Source organism: Echiichthys vipera (assembly GCF_963691815.1).
Source record: "Echiichthys vipera genome assembly, chromosome: 3".
NCBI classification, from domain to species: Eukaryota; Metazoa; Chordata; class Actinopteri; order Perciformes; family Trachinidae; genus Echiichthys; species Echiichthys vipera.
The window spans coordinates 29,507,955-29,529,948 of NC_139828.1; positions in this window are offsets into that span (position 1 = coordinate 29,507,955).

The following is a 21,994-nucleotide window of genomic DNA, read 5'->3' on the forward strand; positions in this document are numbered from 1 at the left end:
CTCATAAGTCAGCAATTACCCACCACACCCTCCTTAAATTAAATTTAAGCCCATTGTACGACAGAGGCCAAGCTTTACTGAGCACTCCATGTGCCAACTAAGATCTTTTTACTTTACTTTATAGTGTACAAACATTTTTGAGAGTTTGCCAGAGAGCAATTACTTTGGTAAAATCACAGTTAATTATTAATTATGCTAATTTAGTGAGGTGACATCGATGCTGCGGACCAGAATACGAGGGTCAAGTAGCCCAAGTTCAGTAGTTGAGCTAGCACTACCGCTAGCAAGTTTGTCTGCTAGCACGTTAACTGCCAGCTAGCCTCATTTGAAGGTAGCATTAGTTTTAGTCTATAGACCACACTTGCATTGGGTTTGCTCACTCATCACTAAGAAACTGGCTTGGTTGCATCATGGAACTTCAGTTACATGGGAGTGTACCTATGTTCCTTGGGTCCTATGTTTCCAGCGTTGCATGTAACCGGTGTACATGGGACACTTTTTTAAGGAAAAGGACTGGTGTTCCCTGCTTGTCACAAAAAGGGTCCTATGTTCCCCAGTCTGTTATTTTTTACCCAGAATTCCCCGACAAATAGGCCTATGCAGACCCTAACACCATCCCCTAACCCTGACAAAATGCTAATTAAATCAGTGAAGGCATGGGCTTTTGCGACCGGGGAACATGGGACCCGGGGAAACATTGGGATGACCCCAGTCACATGATTCCATACATAGGTCAGGAGATGACAACCGAGCCAACATTGTGCATCATTTATTCTGAAACTGAGTTTGGTGCGTAGAGACATTTAAATATTAAAAAACTAATACCAGTTGCAGTCTGGAGAGTGGTGTGCTCATCCAATTAGCACTGTGAGAACTGTGTATGATCTATTGTTATTGATCTATCTTAAGCAGATACAGTAGAGTTTACCACCTACCTAGTGTGAAAAGTGAAAATTGGAGACACGGGTTGTGAAACTTGTATGAAAACAGGACTCTTACCACATACTTATACTGCTGACATGTGCAAGCAATTTTCTACACTGAGAAGACCAGTTGTTTGTCAGTGTTTGAACTCATAACAGAAGTCAGAGCATGCTTCCTCATATCGTGTACAGTGTTAATAGTGTCAGTGTGGTTTCAGGATCCTAGCACTGTTATTATTTGATGTGAAAATGAAATAGTTGAAAATCAGACCATGCTGGAGGAAGGATCTCAGAGGGTTTTAAAACATTTTTTATATAGAGAGGGGGCTGATCAGACAACCAAGTTGTTGAGAATGGAGGTGGAGCTTGTCAACAGTCTGGCAAGGAACGCTAGAGCGCTCAGACCAGGCAATAACAGCAACAAGCAGGATGTTTTTGATAAGGGAGATATTGATGTTTGACTCTCACACAGCAAAGGGCCAATTTACTGCTAATATAAAATATTAATCAGAGCAGCTTCAAAAAAAGTCACATGAAATGAGGAGCATCACCTTTGATAAGAGTGTGAATACTTAGTGAGTACTTCTGTCAGTGCGTTAACATGCAGTTTAAAAATCCCTTTATATTCAGGTTGCCTGGGTTACCAGACGTAGATAACTCCTTCAGCAACCAGGGTATTTGTGCATGTGAACAGCATACGCGGAGTATGACCGAAGCACATGTCTGTGCGTGCTCTGTGGGTTATTACTGCCCTTCCCCACTCTGAATACATCAGGAAGCAACCCTAAATACATCAGGAAGCAACGGCGCCAAATTCTTCTAATATATGCTTAGTCTGTATAATATTTGTTGTTTGTATATCTGGAGTTTTGTAACAAAAAGAATTTCCCCCTGGGATTATTAAAGTATTTCTGATTCCTGTGGCCACTCCATGCTCCATCGCCTGGGCCAAGGGTCGGTGTCAAAGCAGCTCTTCCATTAAATTTTGGCAGGTTATGGGACTGTTGGTGATAACTTGATTAGTTCTCCTGCAGTTGAAGAAGGCCTACTTTAAATGTTTCCAGCGGTGTTGAATCCGCTCAATGGTGCGGTATTATTTATTGGTGTCTTCATGCCATGCTCCTAAAAATATTTAGGTCCTTTAATTGACACAGGATAAATGTGTCTCCACGTCTGTCCATAAATGTGTCCTCTTGGTAGTGATGTTACTTGCTGTGGCAAAGGTCAAGCTCATGTTGTTGTTTTTAGTTGTTGGTTTTCGCGCCGTTGCTTCCTAATCTATTCTATTTCCGTGTCAAATGCTACTGCCACGCAGTGGGGAGGGGCTGATTATAACCTATAACCTAACCCATGTGCAGACGCATGCTCCGATCATACTCCAGGTATGCTGTTTACATGCATGAATACTCAGGTTACTGAAGGAGTTCTCTAGGTCTGTTAACCGGGTTTGATAACTTCTGAAAATAATTTACAGGGTACGGTGTTTACATGGTTTTTGAGGAATAAGAGTATTGCCTTAACCAGAATGTAATCAGGTTTTTAAACTGAAAGTAAACTCACTGATTTTAACTCTCACCTTTCACACCAAATAGTATGCCCTTAACGCCAATATAATCTGGTTTTTAAACTGCAAGTAAACGCACTGAGTTAGTCTTTCTGGGTCTATGTAGGTCATTGTAAGCAGGCCATCTGGGCTATCATGCCCTGGCTGAGGTATCCATTACTTGGCACTCTTTATGTGTGTGTTTGTGTGTATGAGTGAGAGAGATGCTATGCTTAGTTATAACTAGGTAGATGTGTATTTCTGTGACAGTATATGTATATATTTGACACACAAGGCGCAAGACGCAAGACCTGATCAACTTGCTCGACTCCCAAACAGAATTTGGGCCTTAAGTTTCTTTAGCATGGGTTTAAATACGTTTCACACTATTCCTAGTGTAGGAGACGGTATTACAAAAGCAAACAACAAGATAACTGACCTGAGGAATGACATTGAAAGGTTCTCCAATGAGCTGCGTAGCATAGAGAGCATGTTTTCCATTATGTCCAGTGTTATGGATCAAGCCACAGATCAGGCTCAGTAAATTGCAGTTATCCAGGACATCGCTGTCTAGGACCCGTCCAACCATCCTGTCTTCCTGCTCAACTCCCCACCGCTCTTCCTCCTGGTCGGAAGTAGCGGCCCGAGGACAAAAGAGCGACTCAGACAGGGCCTCCTCACTGTCTGAGCCTGTCCGACCATTACATGGCTCTGTAGGCCGACACGGTTCCAGCTCAACCCGACCCGAATCCATCTCCAAGATTGGCGCCTGCAGTCATCGCTGATCTCCCACCGACCTTGTGGACTACTACAATGACACTCTCTCCTCCTATCTCAATCTGCTGGCTCCCACTAAAACCAAAACAGTCACCATCACACACTCAGCTCCCTGGTTCACCCCTGAACATCACATGAAATCCTGTAAATGGCAGCCAGGAAAACTCCACGATTAAACCGTCTCAACAGTTCACCAACATCCATACACTATCCCTACAAAAATGCTCTCAACACAGCCACTTACCACTTACACCTCATATACTCTAGCTCCAACAACCCCAAAGATTCCTTTTTCCACAATCACCCCCCCGGCAGCTTTCACAGTGGACAAATGCAACTCCTTCCTGTCATTCTTTCAAAAATTAAATTGACATTTACAGCAACCTGACCACCTCCCCTGCTCCCTCAACCCTACCAGCTGATCCCACCCCTTGACACTCTCAGTGCCTGTCACCGTTCTCCCTGCAACTCACCAAGGGAAGGAAAACCTACACTTACACCTGCACCCTAGACCCCATCCCATCAGCTCTCATCAAGACCTGTCTTCCATCCGTCACCCCACCCATCATCAAAATCTAAAGTCCTCCCTCATTTCTGCCTCTGACCCCACTCCCCTCAAACTTGCTGCTGTTATCCCCATCCTCAAGAAACCAGGTCTCAGCCCCAACATTATGTCTCTCTTTTCTGTCAAAAATTCTCTCCTCCTAAAAGTCACCAACGACCTCCTCCTCTCCTCTGACTCCAGCCACCCCACCATCCTCATCATGCTTGACCTTACTGCAGCATTTGACACCATCAACCACTCCATCAACCACCACTCTGGAAACTTACTCCAATATCACTGGCACTGCACTCTCCTGGCTCTGTTCCTACCTCAGAGATTAATAACTGCACTTCCTCCATTGCTACCCTGTCTCAAGGCGTCCCCCAAGGTTTGGTGCTTGGTCCTCTCCTCTTCTTCCTCTACATCCTCAACCTCGGTAACATTCTTGCAAACATGGTCACGACAAATCGGACATGCTAATCATCAGCCCCAAATCCCTCACCTGCTCCCGTGACCACATCACCCTTGTTCCCCAAAATGTTCTCTGGCTCCCTGTTCCCCAAAGCATCCAGTTCCAAGTCCTCCTCTACAACACCCACCTTAACCTGATCCCTTTCTACCTCACCGGCCTCCATTCCACTTTACCGTGCATAGGCAGTTTACATGCATCATTAATATTTTTGTATCATCCAATCGTGGTTACACAAGATCGTTGCTTGTCAGGGGGCAGCTCTCTGATGGAGCTTTGAAATAACTGGAACTTTAGGCTTTCTGCACACAATACAGTTAGTCATGGGAATAAGATTGCCAACATTGTATGTAAAGTGTCTAAACATAAACATCTAGCAATGTCTACAGCATTCAAAACAACTGCTCCCTTTTGTAAAGTCACAATCCAAATCATACCCATAATGTTATCTACTCTTATGGAGCAAAGAGCAGATTTGGGGGAGCATTCATATAGATGGAGAAGGGAGATGCAGGGTGTCAGATCCATGGAAAAGACATGGCCAGCCTCATCACTCGTGCTGATTAACAGGGCTCAGTGGGCCAGAAATATCTCTAAATGCACAGTAGGGCGCAGGCTCTAAATATGATTTATTATAACATCTTATTTCTTGTAGTAAGTTAGCCAATGGCTTTATCTCAATGTATCTGTTTATTTAGACATTATCTACCGCTGGCTAACGTGATCACCACACACACCATGTAAGGAGCTACTGAAGCCAGAAAGGGTTTCTATGTTCTTTTATAGGGTGACGGTTGGAGAGATTTTCATTTCACTGCTATGAGATAATAGCCCAGACTCTGAAACACGAGTCATCTGTGTGAAACATGACACTTGACAGGTTCAAGAGGTGAATATCACCACAGTCAAAGTGTGCTCTCACAAGGTGTTTCTGCTAGGGTCATACTGATTGAGGGGGCTGATACTGGCCTCTTTTTAAAGATTACATCATCTGTCCGTGTGCTGTTCTGGCAGGATACTGTGCAGCTGGATTGATTAAATGGTCTATTAGTTGCATAACACTACACGTCTCCCAAAAACCCTTTACCTCAATTGATTCTAATATACCTTCAAATCAGATTCTGTTAAAGTTTTCATTGCAATATTTTTCAGCTTATTCATTGGTTTAAGGTGTCTTCCGGCGGACAAGAGAAAATCTGAATCATTTCGTAGTTATTCAGCTGGATATCATTAAAACAACCCAATTTGAATTTTCCAGCATTATCTGTTAAATATTAGTGTTGGAGCTTCATATCTGCTTTACTCACTGTTGACTATTTTTTACATTGTGGCTTTTGTGGTATTCTCTGCCATTGTACATTTCACTGGCTGTACTGCAACAGGAAAGCAAACAGCTACAAGTCAGCTTCACTTGGCCGTGAAATTACCTTAATTTTGTCCAATGTGAAGCTCACAGCGCGGACACTTACACACACCACCATCATCATGTTCCCAGCCACGGCTGAACACAGACTTCAGTATCTCAGTGTTTTGTGTGTGAGAGAGGTTGATGGGAATTTGCCTTTTATTGTTTTATATGTAGCTACATCACTTTGCAGTCATGCTAGAGGTGTGTGTGTAAAACTTTAAACCCTGGCGTTTATACCTCTTTACATTTATTCTACAGTATTTTACTCAACCACCCACATTGCCAAGAGGTGCAGTATGCATGTAGTGTAAGGTGAAGAAGAAGAATTCCTTTATTTGTCCCACGAATGGGGAATTTCAATTTTCACTCTATCTTTTTTTTTTCATTTTACACACACACACACCCGAAATACACACACATGCACAGACAGAACCTATATACATGCAACCAATGGAGAGATGTTAGAGCGAGGGGGCTCCCAGTGGCCGGCGCCCCGAGCAGTTGGGGATTCGGTGCCTTGCTCAACAGCACCTCGGCAGTGCCCAGGAGATGAACTGCCACCTCTCCAGCCACCAGTCCACACTCCATTTATGGTCCACACAGGGACTCAAACCAGCAACCTTCCGTTTCCCAGCCCAGTCACCTATGGACTGAGCTACTACCGCCCGTGAGGAAGCAATGTGCTTATTGTAAACTCACAAAAGTCATCAAATAACTTAGAAAACAAACTAGAGTTCAGTTATAATGATTTAAGCGAACGTTAATTCCATGAGTCCATATGTTACTAAGGACTATCTCTTTCTATGAGTTTTGTGAGATTGTTCATTTCTGTCTGGAATGTCTGCTGTTATTCAGTCTCGTTAGGAATAGTGTCTTCTAATGCACAGATCACAGATAATTATTTTCTCATTAAGGCTCTTTTATTATTTTCTCATTAAGGGTACATTATTATTTTCTCATTAAGGCCATGCACACATTAGCACTGCCTGAAAACTGCCCAGCACCAAGGACTGCAGGGTTTTTCAGCAAAAAAGTCAAATCTGGCTCAACTCTTGCCTCAACACAGTGCAACATAATCAAGTAACATGCTGCAATGGTCATAAATATGTCCGAGCACACATTCCTGGTAATTTACTTTGTGTTGTGAACAGTGTAATTCCACTGTTTATCTGACAATGGTGGCGTATAAAATGATAAAATGACACTAGCGAAGCTCTCTGCATTGCGGTCTACTGTTACTATGCTTATCAAGCTTTTAGCACAGCACATAGGCCATTTACAATAATAACAGTGGCAGCCACTGTTCTTTTTAAGTTTTGAAACAATGTATTTCAAACAGAGGTAAAAGAATGCTTCTCACCATGGATTTTTTTGGGCTGAATTTATGTTGCTAGCGGATCATTAGCCGTAGTTAGCTAACATATAACACTTAAAAACTTGCTGAAAATTCCTTCTCCAGCTAACTTCGATTATTCACAGCCGAAAGAGTGTATGTCCAAGAGTCTTTCTGACTTTTGTGAGTCAGCTCATTTGCACTCAGCACTACTCCTCTCATCAAAGACAAAGCTAATGCTAGCTAGACCCTCTATTTTGTATAATGTGACTAAAAACCCAAACTGAGCGTGTACGAGCTTAACAAAAATATCATGGAAAAAAATTAGGTCTCATGGGAATCACTGCCAATGCTAGGCTAACTAACTCTTTAAAGTGGGAGCTAGTTAGCCTAGCTTGCTAGCTTGCACTTTCTGAGAGGATTACAGCAGCACCCTGGGTCAGTGTTGCCAACTCTTTTCCAACTAAAGTAGCTCACACTCCAAAGTCAACCAAATGATGCCATACGCTCATTTGCATATTTATGATGTCATCACGCATCATTTACATAAAGGGTTGTATCTGCCGACTGGTGGAACAGCTGGGAGTTATTTTTTTTATACAAAACTTTATTGCACAACCTTTTGATACATGCATCAGAAGGGCCGGGAATTGAGCAGCATGCAAGGGAATGAATTACAGTATATGTCTCACTTTTTCTCTGATGGTCTGAATAAGGCGCTAAATTTGTTGTTAGTCACTTATTGGAAATAGTCGCTAAGAGGGTCTGAAAAGTTTCTAAATTGTAGCGAGTTGCCAAACTGCTGAGAGTGTGGCTCGGGCTGCACATGTGAAGCATCAAGTTTGTGTTGCATGAATATTTACTGCCTGAAATAGCCGATGTGTTGACTAGACAGTACGTCCGTCTTATATTTATTTACACATGTCAAGTAGGCCCGAACCTGCGACCTTCATCATTTGAAAAATATTTGTCTTAACCTGGCTAACATCGGATAGCCACACCCTAGTCGGCAACACTGCACAGGATGCTGTCAAGTGTGTGTCCCAAATGCGGTAATGGTGTTGTTGAATGCTGTTTTTCCAGACCACAAAATGCCATGTTTGTAAATTGAGATAAGTTTGAGAGTGAAAGGTTTGATATCCCACCATAGATAAGTCTGTCTGTCCTGATGGGAGACGGGACAGCCACAGAGGCATTTCATACTCCTGACATTACATTATCAGATAGTTTTAGCGTTGTGTCTTTTAACAGGAAACAGAATAAAGAAAAGAAAATGTGTACTTTTGTGTGTGAACGTTATTAACAACCTGGGGCTACTGGCCTCTACTGGTTTAGTTGTAGCAAACAGACTTTTGATGCAGTATGGGGAAGGCAGAGCGGATTAGCAGCTGAGCTCAGGGCAGCTGATCTGAGAAGAGAAAGCCTTTCACTGGGGCCCCCTGGTATAGAGCAACATCTAATGCTCACACACACACGCACGCACACACACACGCACGCACGCACGCACGCACGCACGCACAAACACACACACACACACACACACACACACACACACACACACAGCTTCCTGCCTGTGTGCAGTGGGACGAAAGCAACACCAGGCTGGAATGCTGAACCCGAGTGTGGAAAATTGATTGGAATGTTGTGTAGTCTGTGTGTGTATCTGTGTTCACATAGAGTGAGTGTGTGTGTGTGTGTGTGTGTGTGTGTGTGTGTGTGTGTGTGTGTGTGTGTGTGTGTGTGTGTGTGTGTGTGTGTGTGTGTGTGTGTGTGTGTGTGTGTGTGTGTGTGTGTGTAATGGGGAGGGCAAAGGAGGCTGAGACACTGATAGTGTGTGTCTGCCTTAAAGGAATCATTCAACATATCGAGAAATGTGGCTTTCTTTATGAGAGTGAGTGTAAAGAAAGGTATCAGTCTCGTGTGCAATAAAAACAGAGATGGAGTGAGGAATGGATGTGGTTCGACGAGTTAAGCATGAAGATGAAAGCAGACTGCTGCCTACCTCTGTCCCAAGTTCAAAATGACACCTACCAACACATCCAACGCTGCTCAACAGTTCTCTTTCAACCTTGACGTTAAAAAGCTGTTTCCAGCCTTTATGCTGATCCTTTCCTGTTTGTTGCAAACAATCAAAAGCTGGCTTTACACTCAGCACTTCTCTCCTAAACGCATGGTGTCACCTTCGATGCATTTGGTGCTGAATGCATTTCCTTCCTCATAAAATATTTGCAGCTCATTTTAAAAATATAAATATTGCATTTTTACACCTACTTCTTCTTCACTGGCCTTGTTGGCACATTTGCTGAATCCCCACTGAATGGTACGGCTCTGCTAAACTCGACCAGATTTTTTCAGTTTTCTATCAGCAGAAGTTTTGGATAGCACCTTGCACTGAGTAGTGTTTTAGGTACCGCCGGTTGAGCTGAGCTGATACTAGAAGGTGAAAATAAAACAATGCAGAACACTGATCGGTCAGAGAGAATCATCACAGGACACTGGACAGCCTGCACAAACCCGCCAATGCATTCACTTGACCTGCATTTAAAAAAAAGGCAGCCTAAAAAATCTACGGCACACATGATATATACACTATGCCCTAAATTACACTAAACAATGTAGTGCAGACATGTACGCCAACAAAGGGGGTTTGGTGTCAGGGGTTTTTCGCACTGAAGATGATGGCAGTTTTACGTAATGTCTCTATGGCGATCAGCTGAAAATCCCACCTGCACTCAGGGAGGTACTATCTGCAGTGGAAAATCCATCCATCTACAACCGCTTGTCCCTATCGGGGTCGCGGGGGGGGGGGGGGGCAGGAGCCGATCCCAGCTGACATCGACGTGAGGCGGGATACACCCTAGAGAGGACGCCAGTCTATCACAGGGCACATAGAGACAAACAGAGACAGACAACCATTCACACCTACGGGCAATTTAGAGTCATCAATTAACCTAACACCTGCATGTTTTTGGACTGTGGGAGGAACCCGGAGAGAACCCACACAGACACGGGGAGAACATGCAAACTCCACACGGAAGGTTCCCCAGCCGGGATTCGAACCAGAAACCCTCTTGCCGCAGTAGAAAATGAAAAGAGAAATTGAATTGAGAAATGATTTGCAAACAGCAAGGACTGACTGACATGGAAACAGCTGGAAAGAATGGCCCAAGACAGACGAGGGTGGAAAAGATTCATCAATGGCCTATGTTCCGAAAGTAATTAAAAGGCCTAAGAAGAAGAAGAATGTGCCGGTCAATCATATTCACTCTCTAGCTGTGTTTGAAATCATTCCCTCATTCACTCACTCACTATTACCTATATAGTGTTTATTAAAAAGTGCGCTACATGGGGAATGATCAGACGAGATTTCGGACACCTCACAAGAATTTTCTAACAAATAGTTGTGTAGGTACATGCACCGGACATACATGTATGTCTGATGGAAGCGGGTGCGACCAGCATCATGTAAACAAACAGAGCTGTAAACCCGTTTTACAGTCTGTTTATGACACAAACCTGTACTTAGGAGGATGGTCAAAGGTTGTAATGATGTTGATGTTAATTTCAATGTTAAATCCTGAATAAATTGCTGAAATGTCGATGGTGTTAAAGTTTGGTTTTGTTAACAATGGTTGTGTCCTGATTGCCAGCTGTAATAACCCACGGTTCATTTAGGGAGTAACAGTAGTGAGCTCGTGAGTAACAGTTGTTGGTAACTGCAGTTAGCTGTCTGGCACCTCTTCTGCTTCTTCTTCTTCTCCGGTAAAACACGACCGCATTGCATTGTGGTATACGGGAGTACAATATAGTGTAAATCATATGTACGCTTAAATTAGCTGTGCATTGTGGGTATTTTATAGTGGACTATATAGTGAATGAAATTAACCACGAAGAATTCCAACACCACTACAAAATGGAGCACACACTATATAGTGCACTACCTCTTTGATAGGGAACGATTTGGAACACAGCTTCTGTTTCGGCCGGTACTCGCTATGGAGTGCGAGCACGTGAGCTTACTGTTTCTCACGCACGCGTTCCACCGTAGGTTTTATTTATGCCTGTGTATAGCAGCATGTGTAGGTATGCGTTATTGTGCATACATGTGCGTGCACCCGAGATTGTCCCTTTGTGTATGTGTGTGATCTTGGTCGGTGTCACTGATACAGCCAGACTGGAGAAGCTGTGTTGCTGCTCTTCCCCTCCCCCAGCCCGCCATGTCTCGCTCTGCTTCTGCCCACCTATCTCTACCTCTGCTCTCTGACCTGCATTCGGTGGCTCGGCCCTTGGCCTCATCAGTGGCACACAGGATGCTACTCTCTCTCTCTCTCATATGCCTGTTACAATAAAGGCAGCACTGTATCCTACAAAACCAATGATGATGTCAGCTTGTTATTGACTCTCCCAGGTCTGAATGACTGAGCAGAGGATAGGGGGTGGGGTGGAATCTATCTATTGCAGTGAGGTGACCAGCCAGGCACAAATGAGCTCTAGTGTGTGTGTGTGTGTGTGTGTGTGTGTGTGAGTGTGTGTGTGTGTGTGAGTGTAGAGTGTAGTGTGTGGGGGATGGGTGGGATCCTGCAGTCCTCGTTTCCGCAGACATAATCTGTCCCAGTTGCTGCACACCTCTTACAGTTTACAATAAGCTCTCTCTCCCGCTCTCTCTCTCTCTCTCCCCCTCCCCCACTCCTCTCTGCTCTTGCATAGAGATGGATGATTCCATATGAGTAGTGAGGTGCAGAGATGGACATCATAGGCAGTAAGACAAGTGATGAAAAACTGAGAGGGCCGACAATAATAAAGCTTACATACAACTTTTGGTAAACATGACCTTGCCTCCAGGATTACTATACTACTACTACTACAGCTACTACTACTGCACTGGTTTCTATTTGCTTGACATTTCTAGGAGGCTATTTCTTTATATACTTCTGAAGAAGCAGTAAGAAGTAGATTATAGGGTTTAGGGCCCAGCTCACCTTACTTTCTTTAATGGAGTTTAAAGGGCCATAACAGGGATTTTGTATCCTTAGCCTACACCATAAAACATGTACTGTACATGACAGTTAAACAGGTTCCAAACTGATTATTATTATTTTGTTCTAGGCAGTCATTGGTTTCCATTCATTTCTGTCAAATATAAAAAATCTTGCATCTCACTTATGTTACAGTAACTTGTAACAAAATTGTCAAAAATACATTATTATTAATTTGTTTTATTTATTATTACACAAGGTCAAAGAATACACACACACACACACACTTAAATGAACATAAAAACAATAACAACAGCTGAAAACAACAAATTAGAGGACAGGAATAAAGCAACAAAAAGAAAAAAGAAAAGACACACTTCCTGTTGTTGTTACATCAGAGATTGCAACATAGAACAAAAGGCAGGTTATACATTGTCTACATATAAATGCAGATTTAAAATAAAGCATATACACATCCGTGCACACACAAGTCACATTATTGATGTGTGGTAATGTAACATACACTTAAAGTGCCTTACCTCGTAACAACAATGAACATCAACTTAATGTTCACAGTGATTTATTATGCAAGCAAGTTTCTAGAGCCTGCTTATTGATATTATTAAAAGAAAATTGAATGGAAGACAATGGCCGTTTAGGAAGAATGCATCCAAAATCTGCAACTGTGAAGCATGATTTAGAATAATGGTCAGCAACAGTATAACTTGCAAATACTCTAGTATGATCTTTTAGAGTGTTATTGAAATAATATTTTTTGCTCTGAAGTCAGTGTGCATCTATGGTTTGGTGTTTGTTTTTAGTGCACTTATTAGGTCAAAATGTCCCTTTCTTTTCCAACCTTTAAGCTACGGATTAAAGACAGTGTATTGTCACACTGGACAAAAATGTGCTTTTGTACAAGAGGCTGTGCGCAGAAATGGTATGCTATATGGCATCCATTTTAAACCCAGGGGCACCACTGATATGTTTTTCTTACCACTCTATCATTATTGCTTATTGTTACTGGGTTTTTTACTTTTTTGTTATTTTGGGTAGGTGGTGGGGGGCTAAATTGGGTTTATTAAAATAAAAACACCTTGGCAATTACCAAAAAAAAGAAACCTAAATTCTATTTATTATATTTTTCTACAGTGGTAGCACCTACGTCGTTGTTCTCCAGGAGGTGTGGATACTTGGGTGCCACTGATGATGTTGGTACTGTATTTAATGACTCAGCAAGTGTTGAAACAACATGAACCAAACGTAATTTCTTATGGGTTTCAGGGCTAACGTTAGCAGACTAGGCTAACTAGCTTCCATTTCTGATTTTAACAACAAATTTAAAAGGCAGATAGAGCCAAAACGTTGGCTATCGTAAAGGGACCGATGGCTAAATTGTGGCCATGTATGTAAATGTGACAATGACAGTTCCATATGTATGTTCTTCCTCAGCGCTGCTTCTCATGATCCAGATTCCAAACTTCGCATGGGTATTATGGCTCTTTCCGTAGCACTCCTTCTGAGTGAATAGAGCAATTATCAAACATTTACCTAATAAAGGCCTGTAATTGAAAGTCCAAAAGCAATTATTGCTCCAGACAAATGAAGCAAGCAATGGCACATATTCTGTGTACAAAAGGGCTTTACGTAGCTGGATTGAGATTTAAACTGCTCACACACACACACGCACACACACACACACACACACACACACACACACACACACACACACACACACACACACACACACACACACACACACACACACACACACACACACACACACACATACTAGTTGATATTCACCTTCTTGCTTATGTCTTCCCTGCCTCAGAAACCTCTCTGTGTGCTCATCATTCGATTTTCGCCTTCTATGTCTTCCGGTGCCTTTACGCAAAGGGCACCTTCGTCTATGTTTTGTTTAGGTCCCCCCTGAGAAAATACTGCCCTTGGGATGAGAAAGCATAACGAAAACAAAATATACACAATGTATTATTGCTTTACTGTGGACTGGGATTAATGCATTGTCTGCATGCTGCTCTTGCGGACGAGGAGATACAGTATGTGGTTTGAGCCATCACACACAGCCTCTCACTCCATTTTGTCAAAGTGTTCCCCACAGAGCAGCTCTATTTATAGTAGTCAATCATAATCTGTCACATGACATGACTTGGATGAGTTAGACGGCGCCAATAGCGGGTGCTGAAGATAATCAGACCATTTCAGGATACAGCAGCATTTTTGTTATTTGATTTATTAAGCCATCTATCCAGCCTGTTCTATTGAAACGGCGTGATAATAAGTCATTTTCTGTGGTATTAAAATGGTATAAAATTTAAGTATTTTTTGCTTTTCATGTGTCATTTTATTCCATGTAGTCGCAACATTTTTCATACACACAATACACTCTCAACAACTGCTCTGGACGTGAGGAGACGTAGTACAAAGACCGGATTTGGTGTATAGTGGGCAGGAAGGTTAAACAACTCAAACCATTTGAAGCCTGACAAGATGGATCTTTGCGTAACATGTGAATGTACGATTCTCACGTGACCTTGTGTTATCGTAATGATTAAGTTGCTGTGCAGGGTAAAAGTAAGGTTGCTAAAAGGGTCCAACAAACATAGGACTTTGACACAGGAGGGGCGTTATTTTACCATAACAGTTAATATTGGTTATTAACGTTGATTACGTAGCCTAACTTAAAGAATTTACATTCGTACTATAATTCAAACCAAACTGCGAAAGTAGTGGAGCTTCATAGTTTGGCGTGTAAAAGTGATGTCGAGGGGTCCTGGAAGCATGCGTATGGGACGAGTTGTTAATGAGAACAGGGTGTAAAGTATCCTAACAAAAGCTTAAAATGCAGTAAATTACCTTACAAAGGGACATGCTATTTATAAGCTTTCCCATGAGACTACTTTGATTGATCAAATCTGACTATTTGATTTTTCCTTTTTTACATTGTTATGCACTGAATATCTGTTGATAAAACAAAAAGAAGAGCTATCTGGAAGTAATGACTGATTAATTAGGAACCGATAATAAGAATAAAACAGAAGTTCTGAGGTGGAGCCATTTTGTCTAAACCTTGTTTTTCCCACAGACAACGTGAGGTGACCCACAGTTGGAGCACTTCTAAGACTACATCCGTGCTACTGTGTCTTCATTCTAACGTTTCAAAACAAAACATGTGTAAAATGATTGAGGGTCGGCTTGATCTGTTTATATTTACTTCAATGACAGCGCAAACAGCGAAACAAACGGCATAAGAAAAGGGTCTTCCGTAACCAAGGCAACAACAAACTAACTGCTGCTAATGTTGCCGTTGCTGTGTCATTTCCAAACTTCTCCGTTTCTGCCCATCCAGACTGCTTTCTGACCAACACAAATTTCTGATTTGTATCAATAAATCCTGAGTGAGAAGAATATTTCTTCAACTTGAAAAGAATGTGTATTAATGCTCCGACAAGTGAGCTGAGATTTCTGGACTCACAGTTTGAATTTGTTGTATTTTGATTGGATTATTTGATGGGTTACTAGTCAAACGGAATGGATATTTGCCGTTATGTTTGGCCTTAAAAAAGGGTGGCAAGGGTTCTACTTGGCCTCTTAGCTGCCAGGATTTGTACAATGGTAGGGGAAGCACTGTAACTTAAGTTTTGAAAGTCCTGGGTTGGAAACTTTTACCCTTGTGGGCAAAGTTGCAACCACATGGTATGGGCTAAAATTAAGCTAACGTTAGCTAATGTTATCCCTAACTAGCAAGCACATTCCTGGCGCTGAATTACAATAAGACAGTAAAACGTTAGCACAAGGGTAAAATATTTACTTACCAAATCAGTGTGACAAGCACAAGAATCAGGAAAATAATAACTACTGTTGAAGTAGCATCCAGCTGGCCCTGGGCTTGCACAGGCATGTTCCCTAACACAGCGCCAGGTAAATGAGGACTGATCTGAGCATGTGCAAAAGTAGGGGGGAAAAGCAACAATTCAAAACCTTACTTTTTCGAAATGATTCCAACTCAAGTATATGGAGTTGGTAAACTTTTTCAACTCCAAATTAGAGGCAACTTAGTAAAAACGAGTGTTAATAACACGCTGATAAAAACTGAGCTAGGTCCACTAATTATTTTTCTATTAAATCCTATGTTAGTATTTACAGTGTAAGGCCCTGTTTGTACAACAACGCTCGCGGGTGTGAACGACAAAATATTTTATCAGATGTGCCTTTCGTTTAGACGGCAACAGCCTTTTTGGGCCTAAAAACGCAAAAAAGTGAAACCCCCCTCCAGAGTGGAAATCTTAACAACACTCCACCGTGTTTGCATTTAAAGGGGTAAAAATGCAAAAGTGTGCTCTGATCTGCTAACGCTGGCTCACGTCCCGTACGTGTTTAAGTCACATCCTTGTGAAGAGAATAGGTAAACAACAACAAACATGTGGGACTGTTTATATCAGTGGGACATTCAAGTGTCCTGGGTTGAGCCGAGGCGGAGGGAGGCTGTGGACCGTGCTGCAGATCCCTGTCACACTGTACTGCTTCTCCTGCTTCTCCGCTGTTAGGGAGAGAAGGAGAAGGACGTTTCTACACATGCACCAGCTCTGGTTGCTGTTGTGTGCCAGTGCTTCATACCTGAAGTGCATACTACATCAAAATTCACACACTTTTGCAACACAGTATGCACGCAAATCCCCCCCCCCCCCCCCCCCAAAAAAAAAAAGCACTGCCACTTTTGTGCTTCCTTTCTAGATCGTACAGGGCCTAAATCGCAACCCTGGAGTTTTCAAACTAAAAGCAACTCAGCAGCATTTCCGAACTTCTTTGTTTTAGGCCATGAAAAATGCCGTATTAGTGTGGACGCGAGGGATAATTGTAGCAAAAGATATGCATGTTTAAATGAAAGTGTATTACTGTGGATGTAGCCTCAGGCTTCAACAAGCATGAAACTCTCCCAGCTGAAGAATCAGTCTAACAGGATGAGCGACTGTGTTCCAAAATATCTGGTTATCTTGTAAACAGACATTGCCGCCCCTAGAGCTATGCTGCTAACATGGCTAAATCATTTCCAGTTTCTTGTTGATTTCCTGTTTCCTGTTTCCTGTTGAATTTCTATACCTCCAGTGAGCATTTCTTCAAGATTTTAGCATGTTGCTTCTCTGTCGTGACGAATTAAGGATGTTTGGAGCTTCAGTGGAAAACGACTCCTCATTGTAAACAGCCAAAACCACTAGTACTGACACTTGATAGGTTTTACAACTCAGGTTTGTTTGCACACTCTGGGATTTATTATTGGTGTTTTCCTTTCCTCCCTATGAGATCAGTCCTCTTCCTTTTCATCTCCCTTTCACTCAAGAGAGTCTTAAACTGTCTGGGTTTCCTAGTTGTAAATGTTAATGTGTAACGAGGTGAGCTGGGATCGATGAGGATATTAAACGGACTAGCCTCTCTTTGTCTTATCAGCCTGATGAGGCAGAACACGCTATGCCTCTTTCTCATTTGTACACCCACAAACACACACACACACTGACCAGCGCATACATAAAAGACACAAATAATTGCTTTCACTTTCTTCGTCTCCTCTTTGCACACACATAAAATCCCACACACACATTCATGCAATATCTGTTTGTCTCTGTCTCCATCTCTGCCGTGCTAAATAATTTAATCACTTAACAGCAACAGCCAACCATGCTATTCCAGGCTCCACCGTAGAGGGTAAATTATAGCTCCGTAGGTAGAGAACTGCCATTACTGTAAGGCCTTATGAAGACATAATATGGAGCCATGCTTTCTTGAGACCTTGTCATTGTCAAAGCCCTAAATATGCCAGTGTGGAGTGAATTATTACATGTCCTTTGAAGTAGATATAGTATAATGCTGGCATGGGGTTTTAAAGGTCGGGGCTGTTGTTGTTGGATGTGCAAAGACTGAAAAAAGTAGCCAAAAGAAATGCGTGGGGGGGGGGGGGGGGGGGGGTGGTGGGGGTTGTATTAGGGCTGTTGGAATTAAATTTAGGGTGGCACGGTGGTGGTGTGGTGGTTAGCACTGTTGCCTCACAGCAAGCTGGTTCGAAATCCAGGCTGGGGCCCTTCTGTGTGGAGTTTGCATGTTCTACCCATGTCTGCGTGGGTTCTCTCCAGGTTCTTCCCCCCACAGTCCAAAGACATGCAGTGTTAAGTTCATTGATGACTCTGAATTGCCCGTAGGTACGAATGTGAATGTGAATGGTTGTCTGTCTCTGTTTGTCTTTATGTGTCCTGTGATAGACTGGCGTCCTGTCAAGGGTGAACCCCACCTCACGCTTGATGTCAGCTGGGATCGGCTGGAATCGGCTCCAGCTCAACTACGAGCGACCTGAGAGAACACCTAATTTCAGGATTAGACTGCATGTGTTAAATGGGCTTTACAGTCTTTGTAGAAGATGGGTTAGTAAAATATTCCTGTTAACTTTATTTTTATGCTGGTTTGACTATGCGAGTAACTCTTCACGACAGAAGATTCGATTACCAGTATGATTTTCAAAGGAGATTTCCAGTATCACAGGTTGAAACTCCTACCACACCGCAGGCAATCATCTTGCTTTCTTTGCTGTGCTATCAACTAATGCCTCCGGGCTAAATCAGCTGTCAAGCGTTTGTTGGAACAGACAACACAAGTGTCATTCCTTTTAGACTAGTTTTGTTGCATTCCTTTCAGTCATTATCGCAAAACACATTGGTGAGTGTGCATGTGCAAACACATTCACAAGTGATGCCAGGTTTGTTGTCTCATGATGAACAGGTTCAAATGATATCGTACAAAAAGTTCAGCACAAAAATTTGTCTTATGATGCAGCGAACTGAAGTCGCGAGTCTGGGACGGACCGAGTCAACACAAGATGGCAAATGGACCAGAAGTGGGATGGTTGCTTTTGGTGTCAGTTAGGTTTAAGCCACAAAACTACCATTACTTGATGGGTTTTAGCCTACAAAAGGTGAAGGTTAGGTTTAGGCATCAGAACAACTTAGTTAGGTTTAGAAAAAAGCCTGTGGCTTTTCTAAGTATGTCCAGAACAGGAACAACAGGAAACAAACCCCCATCCACCACCCCAACCTGCCTCCACAAGCGGATATTCACGGTCTTATACTACATCTCCTGCTTTTCATACGTTGAGTATTCACAACATAAATAAATGGAATACAAACAGAATTACTGTGCATTACTTTTCGTTGTTATATGTACGAAAGAATAAGGTCAAGAGATTTTTTAAAGTTTTGTTCTATAGCAGAGTGGGAAATACCCCTCTTGTGGAAAAAAAATCTGGTTGCTAACAAAGGGCTAAATGAGACTATAGGGGTTGTAAATTTGTCAAATACGCAAAGTTAATTGGAGGCTAGTGGCGACGTTGTAGTCATGTGACTGTGGTGGAGTTGGTTTAGAGCTTAACATTCGATTTTTGCATGAAGATGGGGTGGCCGATGGCTGAGTGGTTGGAGCAGTCGCCCCATGTATGAGGCTGAAGGTCCTCCAGGCAGCGGCCACGGGTTCGACTCCGACCTGCGGCCCCTTTGCTTTGCTGTCTCCCCTCTCTCTCTCACCCCATTTCCTGTCTGTCCCAACTAATAAAGGCTTGAAAAACTGCCAAAAATATAATTTTTTTTTAAAAAGTGTGAAGATTATCTTTCTGAACAAAATTTTCTGCAATAAAGAAGAGAATCCTGTTCACTTTTTGTCGAGGGAACCAAGGCGACGCTAACTAAACCAGTCTAAATAAAACACAAAGCTGCAGTCGGCAAGTCCGGCAGATCGAGATGACTCACTCAAATTTTGAATGTTTACAACTCTCACGCCCCTCCCCCTCTACCACAGAGCTCCTCCGCTCTCTCCATTTGCATGCTCGTCAGTGCTCACGCACCAGATTCCTGTGAACGCGCCCGTGTCTTCTCTCATCAATAAACAGCATGGAGTACATATAGAGGTATGTAGCGTGTCAACTGCTAATGTCATTAAGCGTATGCCTAGCTTGAGTTGTGTGTCTGTGATATTGTAACAGGCGCGAGCGGGGAGGGGGGATGTGTGGTGTGTGCACGAACCGTGAACTGCTCTGAGTGGACAGGATGACAAGGGCGCTGTGGATTTTTGCAAAACAAACAAGTTTTACGTGCATGTAGAGGCGCGTTTTTTTTCCTTCTAAAACAAGATGATTTATGTTGTTCTATCAGAGAAGAGTGTCGGCTTCGATGAATATGATTAAACAAATGTTGCCAACTGGGATTTTAACATACATTTACATAATCACATGTTAATAGTGACCATCACAAGTGTAAATGGGATACAAGTGTCACCAGTAAGGCATAATAGCGTGAAAGTGAGCAAGCGCAAACAATAACAGGGCCCTGAACAGGAGGCCTGCTCACTGACGTATAATTTAGAGATACTTTACCTAGGTATTTCCACTAAAGGCAACCCTATACTCTAGCTGGAGAACCACAATATGTTGAGTGCTACTGTACCGGCCTTCTCATCTAACTCTCAACAAGAAAGCGAATAAGTGTATTTCCAAAAATGCAGAACTGTTCCTGTGTAACGAGGACACAAATAAACTCTGCTGGCTCTTATTTTGTTCCATAACATTCCACAGAATTTAATAAAGGTCCACCTTTTCCATCAAAACAGTCATGCAAAGGACACATGTTAATAAACTGAACATTCTTACAAAGTGAAGCAAGGTTTAACAGATTATGTTAACTCTGTCAGACAGTCCACACAGTAGAGAAATACCTTTAAATTAGATGTCTTCCATTTCCCTTAATGGAACTCATCACAATGTGGTTTGCTTGTGGATTGTTGCATAGAAACCTACCAAATGACCTTTTTATTATACTGTGTGTGCAAATATGGGATATGCTGGTTTTGTAATTTCGTGCACAGTATGAGTTTTTATTTCAGGATTTTAAAATGTATTCAGGTTTGTGTCCCAGTGCTAGCTTTTAGTATTAAAATCGTATTTGAAAAACGATATCAAAGTAAAAAGTCATTAGTAGTGGATGTGGTGTGTTTGCTGCAGAGTGAACAGAACAGAAGAAAACACTGAGGCTGATGAGCCTGTGAATGTTCTTATTTGTCCAGGTCAGCAATTTCAGTCAAAAGCAACTGGACGTGGTTATTTGTCTAGGAAGACGCTTCACCTCTCATCCAAGAGAAACCAACTTCCCACCAACGACTGTCACTCTAACGACGGTCGTTGGCACTTGGAGCACAAAGGGTTCCAGTGACATCATTGGCCTTGTGAGAGGTTAAATACCTGGATCTCCACACCAGATAGTTGGTCCAGTCCCAGCCTGGTCCTGGTCCTGGTCCAGTCCCAGCCTGGTCAGATGCGTACATGAACTGATGAAGCCTCTTGGATGAGAGGTGAAACGTCTTCCCAGAGTCCAGTTGCTTTTGACTGAAATTGCTTTGGGGATGCTGAGGCTGATAGTGCTGCACATAGATGGTGTGTTGTGGTTTCCCAGAAAGTCATTACCCAGACAGTGGACAGCTTCGCCCTGAGGTACTTCACTTCACAATTTGCCACAGAGGAGCTGTTTCCACGTCACCGTTTTCCTCCTCATTCATTCGGCAGTGATGGGACACATAAGCAGCGACATTACTCACCTCTGCTGGGGTAGCTGTATTTCCTCTCAAAATAAAAACAAATACAGTCACACAAAAAAAAGTGTTCTAATGAGAACAACATTAAAACAATGGCCACCATCAAAATTTGTAGAGGCCTTCTTCTGCTACAATCTTTCCCAGCCATGTAAAAGACACCCCCCCCCCCCCCCCCCCCCCCCCGTATAAAAGTCATTACCCATCCTCCACTCTCCTGTTACAGCCACGCTAAAGCTCACACTACACACCACCCTAGGGCTTTCTGTCTGTGTGTGTCTGTTTGTCTCAGCTGGGCTTTATCTGTGTTGTGTGTAGCCTATTGGTGTGTGTTCGCGTGCATGTCGATGATCATGTGCTTTCAGTTAATGCATGCACGCCTGAC